Consider the following 11,998-nt stretch of genomic DNA (forward strand, 5'->3'; position numbering starts at 1 on the left):
GGTTTATGTGCTTTACGATCCCCTCCCACCACATTGTGGAACAACTTCCACTCCCACACTGCATGATAACATTTTTTTTTTTTTCCCTGTGCGAAAGTTACTAATAGAAACATTTAGCTAACATATCATAAAAGCTTTTTTTATAAATGCTGGTCATGAAAAATGTTTGCCAAATGTGACCTGAATGTAGGTGGGGAAAACTCCATGCAGATTAGCAGCTACACTTGTGTTGCTCCCTTCTTTGAGCTCCTTTCCCCCTTATAAGCCAGACTTTGCCTAGTAACCTTCACCAGTATTGTCAAGGATGGTGATGATAGTAGCTGTGGCTATGTTTAACTGAGGATGCAAGACCGTTAAGCTATTTAAGAAGTTCTTGCCACAATGAGTACATTTTAGAAAGTACCACCTGGAAGGAGCGTACTGAACTTAGTGGGGACTTTTTATCCTCATTAATTTGTAAAACAAAATGACTGCTAAAAGCTTAGAACCTATCCCTGCTTTTGTACTTTCCATTTGACTCCCTCCTAGTGATGAAACAACAGCCACTCACAGGTGAATAATTGAGGTCCCCAAGAGAGAAACTTGTTAAAATTTTAATAAAGTCTTGGCTATATTTATAATTCTGTAGGGAGGCTCTGAGCTGAGCAGGCCAAAGAATCTGCCATGTTACATCAGAGCCTTTGATCCAAATGACCTCTGTTCTGGAAACGAGAAGTGCTTATGCTGCACAAATCTCTCTAAATCTAAAAAAAATATGTGTGAGATTGTCTGTGCTGTACTGGAGAACGATCACTGTCTGGTAACTTCAGTCGCTGTTAAATGGGAGCAGCTCTGTGATGGGAGCCTGGCAAACAGCCAGTGTCCGTGGGATATGCACGACAGTGCTGGTGGATTGATCTCATTCTTCCTGGGACCTTGAGAGCAACCCTCAGGCAGGTGTGTTGGTTGCTGGAAGTGCAGAGACTGCAAACTGGTCCCTACTGCATGGTAGCTTGTGAATCTCCTGGGTCTTATCAGCAGCTCACAGCACACAGAGACCTCCTGCCTGGTATAGATGCTCAGCTGCGAGAGGCTGCCTCGCAGCTGTGTTTTCTTCACCTTGTACTTCTTTGAGAAGGAGGAGGGGCTGTGCAAACGGTAAATTTGTTTTCCAAGCTAAATGAAAACTGTAATTTCAAGCTTGCTTGCCTTGGCACCTCTCACGCCTTTCCAGTTTACAGGGATAGTGGCAGGATGCTCAGCAGGGAGGGAAATATTTTGGTCATCCCACAATAAGGCGAGGTGACTCTTCAAGGTAGCAGAGTGGCTCAGCAGCAGGACTCCTCGCTGCTGGACTCTGCTCAGGTGACAAAGCCGCACAATTTAACGCCCAGCCAGCTTGCTGCGCTACTACAGCCTTCCCAGACTGCCACACAACAGTTCCAGTGAAATCAGGCCACTTGGTCTCACAGGTTTCTTTCCTCTCATGCTAGCATGAGCTTCCCTTCTTTCTTCTCATGGGAGGAGGTATTTAGCATTGTGTTAACTGCACCTTGGTATGGGGAAGTGATAATATACCCCTGCTCCTTCCTGGCTTTGCTGAGGCCTCCTTAGCCTGGTGTCATGGGGTAAACCACTGAAGTTCCTTCCCTCCACCTTCTCACTTCATCAGGGGAGTAAATTAAAAGTACCTTTGCAATGCATACAGCTGCTCCACTCCCTCCAGCTGGGGGAGGTGGAGACAACTCTTGTGTCCCTCAGCCTCAGTGGCAAGGACCATATCAGGTACCTTCCCTGAAGGCTGAAGCATGACTGTGCTGAAGTCAAGCTGGAGCCACAAGGGAACATCTAGGTTACTCTGCATGGTGGCATGGGTTGGGTGGCCCATGAGATAAAAAGAAAAATGGGGCATCTGTGTTCCCTCTCCTGGTCTCCCCTATCTCCTTGACTTGGCCTGGGGCAGCTCTGTAGCAGTGCTGCATTTCTTCCTTGCAGACACGCAGCTGTGATGTGTGGCAGGTCCTGTGTCCATAACTAGTGGGCATGACTCTCTCACCCTACTCTTCATGTAGCTACTCTTTATTGGTCCAGTTGATGCAACAGTATTTCACATCATCACTGTGTCCCTTCTGACAAAAGGGAATGAAGCCCCGTCTTCCTAAAGGTGCCACTTTCAAATCATAAAGAAAGAGTATCTCAGAAGGGAGCCAAGCCACGGGAACCACACTGAGTAGTCCTTTTCCCTCTGGGTCTGAGTTAGTCACACATCCAAGCTCACAGTCCTGTCAGGGCATAACCCACCCAGCTGCATGGTCTCTCAGCCTCCGGCACTACCATCTATGAAGAAAGAAAAATCAAAAAATGCCAATGTTTGAGTCACAAACAAAGGGTGGGTGAGTAGGATTAGGCGAGGCTGTGCTGACTAACCCACCCCAGCAACAGGCAAGTATGGCTCCCAATTTGTCATGAAAGAAATGGATCTGGCTGTGCTGAAGCACAAGGTGGTGCTGGAAGGTGCTGCTGGTGCAGAAACGTCTGAACTCTGATCCTGGGCCACCCAGCCAAAATGGCATTCCAGGTCTGGGTCTGGCTGGATTTACATCACAAAATTGACGATAAAAAGCAAACCAGGGATATATCATTGCTACTGTTGCATCTGACAAAGGAGAGTCAAATCCCTTGAGGCAGAAACAACTATCTGTGGCCCAAAATGACTCATTAGGAGCTGTTTCAAACAATTGGTGTCTTTGTATTGAGAAGGCACATCCTGATGAATTTGGAAAGGACACAATTTCAGATTATTTTATAGTCTTATTTTATAGTCTTCTTTGTAAAGCTGTACGCGGGGTTAATGACAGTTTAGTATTAATTGTGTACCTCTGGCAATTTGCAGAGAGTCATTTGTCTGACCAGAATCTTGTTCATGCTTTTAACATTTCTAGTTCTTGAACAGCAAAACAACTGGAAATTAGAGCACTGCTTTCTAAATGGCTTTATCTGAGGCTTTCAGTGTATGATACAATTAGGCATTTAATTGTGAGGCCCTGTATGGACAGCATAAAATTTACTTATCCCTAGCCACAGTGCAGCCTTCTCCAGACTAGAGTGTGATGGCTGTTTTTTAGCAACCTGCAGTGCCAAAATAACTCTTTGGAGAGGCAGGCTTACAGCTGGCTGACACTGCGCTGGGAGGAAACGAGACGGTCAGAATATATTCAGTAGTAAACCAGCTTACCTGTTCAGTCACACCGACAAACAGATGTCTAAACACAAAAGTGTGGCTTCTTATCACAAGCAACATGTGCAAGCGGGGTCTGAGACCTAGCTGCTTTGAATTTCCAGGAATTAGTTGGTAATGTATTAGCTGTGTTAAGATAAAGCCGCTTGTCTGTAAGGCCCACTGTTAGCTTTCCTTAGTGTGTGTGTGCTCAGATATGGACAGCTCTGAAGCAAGAGCATTTGGTTCTGTAGATTCTGGTCTTGACTTCAACAGGATGAAGACAACTGTTACACAGCAATTGTTCAGTGAAGGGCACTTGTTCAGTGTGAGGGAGAAACAGTTAATAAATTTCATTTTTCATTTACAATGGCTTTAAACGCATCAGGGTAGTAACATGGATTTTAAATTCTGACCATTATTTAAATTAATTGCAAAATTCTAACTGATTTCCATGTGACCAAAATGACAACTTGAATTTACAAATATCCAAGTGGCATTCTTCAGGGCATGGAAAAGTCATTTCTGCGGGGATTAGATACATGCGCAATGATGTCCACAGTTCCCTTTCTCAGCTTATTTTGAATGACTGTGTGGTTTGGTTGGTCTTTCTCCACTTCACTCTTCTACTGATTGCTGGCAGTACCGTTCATCCCTATGTACTAGCATAGCTGGGCTTTCAGTGGGAAGGCCCTGAGAGCATCCCCTCTCCTGGAGGTTTTGGTGCCTGGATGAGGGCTGAGCTAGAGCTAGAGCTGCTCCCCAGCAAAGAGGAAGTTGAAATCCTGCAGGACTTTTTTTTTTTTTTTTTTTTTTTAAACTGCAATTAAAAGATACCCCAGCTGGTGAAAGTACTTGCCTTTCATGTGCTTGCAGGTTTCCAAAAGCCTAAACTTGGCATCCCAAATAGTTCAACCTATTTGACCAGATTGACTGCAAGTCTAGTTTGTGCCTTCTCTGGGCAAACCCTTACTTAAGTTTCCGTTCCTGCAGATACATACCTTTTTCCAGAAGCTTGTCTTTCCCCAAAGAGCTACATTTTCATGCTGGTGAAGCACATATATAACTCTCTTTAAAACTGGTGTTTCAGCACACAGCACTGGGAGATTTGTGTGCAAGACAGGAGATGGTGCTGTGTTCAGGAATAGTTTGATTCCCTGGACTCTTTGTTTGCAAGGAAATCTGAAGCAACTTGGCTTGGGGCCTCTTCCCACAATGTTCTTAAATCTGTTATTTTTGCATGCTATGTGTTCTTCTTCTTGTGCAACCACAGTTTGCCTAGAAAGGCAGACCATTTTTCCACAACCTCAGATTGAGCGTGGAGAGATTTTCTGAGGCTTGGGACAGGAACCAGACCCATGAGAGCTGGTGTCGGTATCAATTAGGACTCACAGAGCTCAGAGGGCTTACCAAGGTTATTCCATGGAGCAGTCCACAGCAGCACATTTTACTAATGCATTTCTTAATGATTGCCTGGGTGCCACCAGATTGTCTAACCAACACACTGAGAACTGGGCACCTAGAAGATGAAGCTGATTACCAGCAGGGATAGAAAAAAAAGAGAAGAAAGACAAATAGAGTGGTGCTTTTTGAAATATCTCCCACAGAAGGTGTTTCCTCTGAGGGAACTCTGACAACAGATGTACAAACACCCAGATGGCAGCTCTGTGTGCCCTGTATCCAGTGGGCTTGGTTCTCTGTCAGGTCCCACACGGCCATGCCTGGGAGCTTTGACTACCCTGCTTCTCCCCAGATCCTACGCAGGGACCTTCCCCTGCCTTGCTCCTCCAGCGGCAATAACGTTCCTTGGCACTCCAGCCAGGTGCTAGCCCGGGGCAGTTGCCCAGAGTTTTGTTGTCTTTGAAGAACGCTGGTGTTTGGGATCTCTGACTCCCTTTTTAAAAGCGCCCTTGATGTTTCAGTTCATCTTGTGATGCTGTTTAGCACTGCTGAAAAATCAGGCTTCACTGTTGATTTGTATGTGTACGTCTACATACGGGTGAGGTGAGAGTAACACCTCAAGGGAAATATATTTCCTTCCGCAGTTTCCACCAGAGACTGCCATGCGTCCCAAGGACCGCCTTCCCAACAGCAGACGTGAAAGAAAAACATTTCCAGAGAATCAGCCATGTAAAAAAAAAAAAAAAAAAACCAAACCAAAAACCCCACAATTTTATGCTGATTTTTGTTGCTTGTAAGCAGATATTTTCTCCTGCGTTTTCTGAGGTCTGTTGCAAGTACCTAGTCCCAGCTGTCACCTCAAACCTGCCCTGACAGAATTCTGCCGCAGCCTGAAAGTACGAGGCTGGCACCAAAACTGTTTGGCAATAGCTCAGCAGCGATTTAAAGATTTAAAAGTAGTGACAACTGAGGAGAGCACCAGGGAGAGCACGTTACTCCTCTGCAGCCTGATCCAAAGGAAAGATAAATATCCTCCCGGCTGCAGGTCCAGGCCTAGGTGTCCACAGGCCGCCTCACCCGCTGATTCCCTGGACTGCTCCATCCTGTGCCAGAAAATTTGTTCCATAGGCAGCAAATGTCCTGGTCTCCGCAGGTCATGCTTTAATCCTGCCTGCTGAAGGCTGCCATAACAAAAACTGGTGTTTTCCCTCCCAGGGGTGACCCCATACGTCCCCATTTCCCCTAATGCTGTGTCACCGGGCCCGGGGAGCTCTGCGCAGGCCAGACCGGGCTGGAGGCGGCCGCCCCGGGGAGGGGTCCGCGGTGGCCCGAAGTACTCCCCGAGGCTCTCCAGCTCTCGCCGGGACTCTGGAGACGGGCGACAAGAGGCGGGAAGGGGCCGCAGCAGCGCCCCGAGTGCCAGTCAGCATCGGCGGGTTCGTGTCCCGCAGGCGGCCGCCTTTCACACCGAGACCTGCGGTAAAAGCGCCGTGGGCGATGGCTCCCGTTCCCTTGCGGGCATGGCAAGGGACTTTTTTAGTTTAATCCCTGTCCCGGAGGGCAAGGACGTTTCCTCCGTCGTATTTTAACCCAGCGCCCCGCAGGTGGCCGCCCGCCAGCCCAGCCCCGCAGCTTCCCCTGGACGGAGGCGGCGATGGCTGAGGGGCCGGCGCCATCTTCTGGGCTCCTTCGCACGGCGGAGGGGGCAGAGGCCGGGCTGGGGAGCGACGGGGACATGCCGGTGAGGGAGCAGTGAGGATGGGGAGCAAAGGGGAGCTCAGCGGGGCCTGAAGGGGAGCGGGTCCCACGGGCTGGGGGTGCTCTGAGCGCCCGTGAGGAGCTGCGGGAGTTGCGAGAGCTGTCGGGGCTTTCACACCTCTTTCCCGTCGTACGGCCACTGCCTCCATGAGGAGACCCCTGTCCCTCTTGCCACGCCAGAGCACTCCGAGGCTCAGCCTCGGCATTGGGATGCACCAGGGCTGGGAGGGAAAATTCAGAGTACAGCTGGTGGTATGGGTAGAGCCCTGGTGAAAAATGGGGCTCAGGAGCAGCCTGAGCAACCATGTCTCCTCTGCCCGGGAACCCCTCCTCACTGCCAGCAGCCAGCTGCTGTCAGAAGTAGGGCAGACGGCCAATAAAGCACTCAGGATGTTGTGGTTTGGATTTGTTCTCCCCTCTCTTTCCTCACTTGGTAACGTGGGCTTTTATCCTTTATAGACTTGTGTTTCTCAAACATCTCAGTTCAGGGGCAGGGAAACCAGTGTGGTACCTTGTGCTCGCCAGCTACTGAAAAATGAGCTGCCTGCTGACTGCCGAGAACTTGCAGGGCAAGGCTTCGCCCTGTGCAGTATGATGCCACGCAGTCCCTGTGCCCTTGGGACTCCTTGGGCTTGCTCCACCCAGCAGAATGCTAATTATAAGAAAGCGGGAAAGAAAATATATAAATCCTATTTGTGGCAAAAAGCCACAGGAAGGGTGCTTTGCCTGGGTGAAGATGGTGGGATGCATGCTCTGCTCATGTACACTGCTGTTGGGCACAAGTTCTGGGGGGTGAATCAGAACCTTGCCACTGCCCTGTGTGAGCATGAGCGGGCAGTGCTGCGCTAACTCTGCCGCGTGTTTCCGGGGGGATTTGGCTTGCACCAGGCAGGTCAGAGCTTGCGGCTGGTGGACCCGTGCCTGTCTCTGCAGGCATGCCCACAGAGTCTGAGGAGGTGTTAAATACAGGTCTTCCTATTTGCACTTGAACAGCCTACTCATTTTGGTGCCCCACGAGGAGTGGGGCGTAATGCTCAGTCATTGCTAAGCATTGACTGAAGCTGGGCTTCAGGGGTACACAATTTAGCAGTCATGTTGAGATTTCACAGAGCTGTAGGAATTAGAAATAGGCAAGGTGCACTGCATCCTTTCCCCCTCAGTTCATGCAGGGTTAGCCTTGAGTGCTTCCATGGTTTTTATCTGATGTATCAAAAAGGAATCTCGTCTGCCCATCCTTGCCCTGATTGCTGCCACTCTGCATGGAAGGAGGCAGTCTGCATTGACTGAGGCAACGAAGAAAGTCTCAGTAGTAACCAGTGAGAAATGGGAGACTTGCACAAATGAATTGTGGTTTCTTGGCTAATATACTTTAAGGAAGAAAGTCTGGCCTAGGTAAGCTGCCAGTCTGCTGCTGTGGGAATGCAGAATGAATGCTGTGGAGTCACTGCCTCTCTCTGCATTTGAAAGGGACTAGCACTTCCCATCACATCCTTCAGCTGTCTTCACAGACTGCAAGCCCTCTGCTCCAAGGCCTGTCTATCACTAGGTGTGGGGATGACATCTCACACAGTGCAATTGTTGTCCTATCTGGTGCTTTTAGGCATGACTCTGATATTTCTGCTAATGATTACTCCTTGCAATAACCCCTGTGGTGGTGCTTCTGTTGCAGATCAGGAAACTGTAGAAATAAATCTCTTCCTGTCAAGGGTGTTTTGTGGTTCAAACAGAGAATTGCAACACAAGAGATCTCTTTTGCCTTGCCATTGGCTAGGTGTGACTGTAGGCAAGTCATTTCCTCTCTCTGTAGGACCTTCATGTCTCTGAAAGTCTGAGGAGACTGTGCCTAACATGAAAAACTGGTCAGGTGTGGAATTGTTTGTGTAGTGGTAAAGCAAAGGAGCATTTTGTTCTTGCTTAGTCGTCTTTTGTTACTTACCACATCAAAGAAGAAAATGGTAGAGGTCATCAGCATAGGGGGCAATGCTTTTTGAGGAATACTTAAGTCACTGAAACATAGTTTTGCAGAATGAAATTATTTGGGAATCTGGGCTGAGTTCAGTGTTTGTTTGGGCCAAAAATGAAGAGGGAGAGCTTTTCCAAGGAAGATTTTGTTCTGACAGCCTCAGAATAAAATGTAACACATTTTGTCGAAAGTGAAATTTATTTAATCACTACAATTTGTAGGGAGGAAATGAGACATTTAGTGTGTCCTGGAGGAGGGAAGGGCTCAGAGTTGACTGAAGAAGCCTGAAACAAGTCTCAAACTGTCTGAAGGTCATCCTGTTTTATGGGTTATGATCATTTTTTTGCTCAGCCATCATCCAAAGCTCCAGGTCCTCATCATGATAAACCTGGGCTGATGAGAGGACTCCCTGACACTTTCCTTATCTCAGAGTTACAGTTTGTTGCTGCTCTCACCTGCAGGAAGAGTTTGGTTTGCACCTTGATGAGGAACATAGAGGAGTGGTAGGAATTTCCAGACAAAGAGCTACTTGAAACTGCTGACTGTATCCCACAGCTGCTCAGCTGTATGAGTTGTAAGATACTGAGTGATCCCCCAGAAGGCTGCCTGCCTTGCTTTCCCCCTGTCATGACACAGAGCTTTGTGTAACTCAAATGACTCTGGGAGGGAGACCTGCTCTCTAAGACAAACAGTGCCATATTGAAGCTGTTTTCAGTTAAGATAAATTGTGTTGCGTTCATGCTGTGTTCTAAACTGCTTGAATTGCAGATAGATTGTTTTATGAAAAAGCTCCTAACAGGCAAACACTGTCTATCTGTTAGTTTGGTAATGAGCCCTAAAGCCCTGGAGGAAGAGGGAGAAGCTGCTGCAGCTCTTTCCCAAGATCTGGTGGTGACTGTGAGGTCTTTATGTTGGGAAATACTGCTTTTTTTGTCTTGAAACTGAGGGAGAGTGCTTGGTGACTATAGTTATTTCTGTTTGAGTGTGCTCATGGAGAAATTGAGGTATCCTTCTGTATGGACTTGATTAGTAAGGGTCAAGAGTGATAAAATGTCTGGAAAATAGGTATAACATCATCTTCAAAGTGTGACTTATCCATCAAATTGTGAATGTCCATGAAGGAGTCTCTCCTGTGTGCTGGATTGTGCTCCTGTATGTCCCTGATGCAGCAGTGGCTCAGGATGAGCTCTGCAAGTTGGACAGCACGTCTGTATCACCAGTGCTGTAGCGGACAGATGCAAGGTTAGTGGAGCACTTGCCAGTCCCCGGGCTGGCCATGCAGTGGCACTGAAAGCAAAGCTAAATCCCAGACATCAGATCTGGCAAGGTGTGTGCTGGCTACAAGGGAGGTGCTGGGCAGGCTCTCTTGTGCTGGGAGGATGGAGGGGGGATGTGGAAGGAATTAATCAGCTGCAGTTTTCAGAGCACAGGGGGACATGCTCAGTCCTGTGCCATTTGGGAGTTTGCTTTGTGAGCCCATTCGCTCACCATATGCTCCTGTGCTCCTGGCTGGCTTTCTGGGGCTGGATTTCACTGAGACTGTTACCAAAGGAAAGTGAGAGTCTTTGTTGCTTGCTCAGTTTGCCCTGCAGAATGACAGAGACTTCAGCTTTCTCTTCTGCAAGAGAGGTGTGTTTTCAGCTTTCTTTTTGTTCTGCCTCATCTGTCCCATGAATGAGATGCTGTCTTCGCTCACAAGTGTATTTGCAAAGTGCATGGAAGCAAAGAGAAGTTGGAGGCAGAAGAGTTGTTAAAAGCACATGGAAAGAAGGGAGCGTCTGCAGCAGCAAAGGTTCTTACTATAGCTAGCAACAATGGCAAAGATTGCCTATTGATCTGCTAAATTGCAGAGTATGCACAATGCAACAAATGGGTTTGAGCTGTTGTACTTGAAATGGGTGAAAATATTTTGATGAAATAGTTTTGCTCAGAAAATACTTCTCAAAAGGGAGGTGGTTTTGATTAAACTCTGCTTGGATCAAGGACGTACAGAGAAACGATTGCATGCTCTGTTACAGTGCATAGCATGGGAGTTGCAGCGCTCATCTGGGTGGCAGGAGCTGTGAGAGACTGCTGAATATGAGCCTGGATGAATGTACCCCAACTTCGTGCACCAGGTTCACAGGTATTTTGGGGCAGGTTTTTATCAACTTGTCCTATTGAAACTGTTCCACTTTGTAGAAAAGAAATATTCATTACCCTGGGAAAGCTGAGTTCAAGTCACTGTTTGGTTAAAGCTGTGGTATTTATGGAGTACAGAGAAGCTCCAGCAGCAGAGATGGTGGCATGCCCAGTAGCCTGCTTGCAGGACACCTGCTGAGAAGTCAACCTGGACTTGAAGAGTCTCACTCTGTCCCTGTTGATAGCCCCTAGCCACTCAGGTACACATGCATTTCTTTTCAGAAAGGATTTGAGAGGCCTTGGCTTTATTCTAAAATGGGGTTTTTCAAAGTTACAAAAATCTCTGTGGGTTGAGAACCCATTTCCTACCCAGTACTTGTTTCAGTAGAGCAGCCACAGGAGTGAAATGCAGGATTTACTGTACAGTGTGTTCACAGGCATGAAGTAGCTAATGGAATATGACAATTAAACTCCAACCCAATAGGTTTCTCTAGTTTCCACATAAGTTCTAAATTGGGACCATTGCACAGAAGACTTGCTGGAAATCTTTGAAAATACATGAGCATAAGATTTCTTTCAAACTGTATTAGGTATTATCTGTATAATAACTAGGTGAGCACAGAGCAAGCTGAACCCCTGACCTGCCTAAATTAAACAGTTCGCTCTGGTTGAATCTGATTTAAAATAATCCCACTGGATGGGAAGCCCCCCTTTCTGCTTTGGCTCTGCAGATCAAACACTTTGAAAACAAACAACCTCTCCAACCTTGTGCCCCTTTGCAGAGCATCACCTGCCTTGTTCTTGTACAACATCTCCTGTGCTGGTATTACAGCTATTCCCCTCCCATGTGTAGGGACAGAAAGGGTGGTGGACCAGCACAGATGTACTGTGGATTGCCAGCTGACTCCATTGGCAGATAACCTAGTGCCCCAGACTGTCTGAGTTCATATGCAATATTGTTCAGGATGTGCTTACTGCAACACGGGATTATCATCTGCTCACCTGTCTTTTGTTGTCTCAAAGTACTGTTCTTTCCTCAAGGTGTCTTTAAAGAATGCAGTTACTGTAACTCGACTCCCTCTGTTTTTCCAACCTCTGAACAAGAAAATAGATGAATTTTGCCTGGTGTGTTTGGCCTTTAAATTGATGGAAGGATCATAGAGCTTTCAGTTAGCAATGATCTGCACTCTGCATCTGCCAGCTCTGCAGCAGTGAGGAGCTGTGGGATGCAAACAGACCTGGAAGAAGCCTCTTCTTTGGCATGTGAGGTCCTGTGGTTTTATGTAAGCAGCAGGTAGAGAGTCCCTGAGACAGGAAGGGGTGGAACTAAAGGGGTTTAGTCTGTCCTAAAACACAAGCTAAACATGCTTGGGATGCAGAATGCAGTTTTTCTTTCATATTTACTACTAGCTATCACGCCTCTTGCCAGGCGGGAAGGTGCAGGCACAAACCTCAGCTCCTGCCAGTCACAGCCCCTGCTGTCTGTGCCTTGCATCAGCATTCCCCTCACCTAGCAGCTATATTGCTTTCCTCCTCTGCTGTCTGGCTCTGATTGATGC

The sequence above is a fragment of the Strix uralensis genome, chromosome 6 (genome assembly GCF_047716275.1).
Source record: "Strix uralensis isolate ZFMK-TIS-50842 chromosome 6, bStrUra1, whole genome shotgun sequence".
Taxonomy (NCBI): domain Eukaryota; kingdom Metazoa; phylum Chordata; class Aves; order Strigiformes; family Strigidae; genus Strix; species Strix uralensis.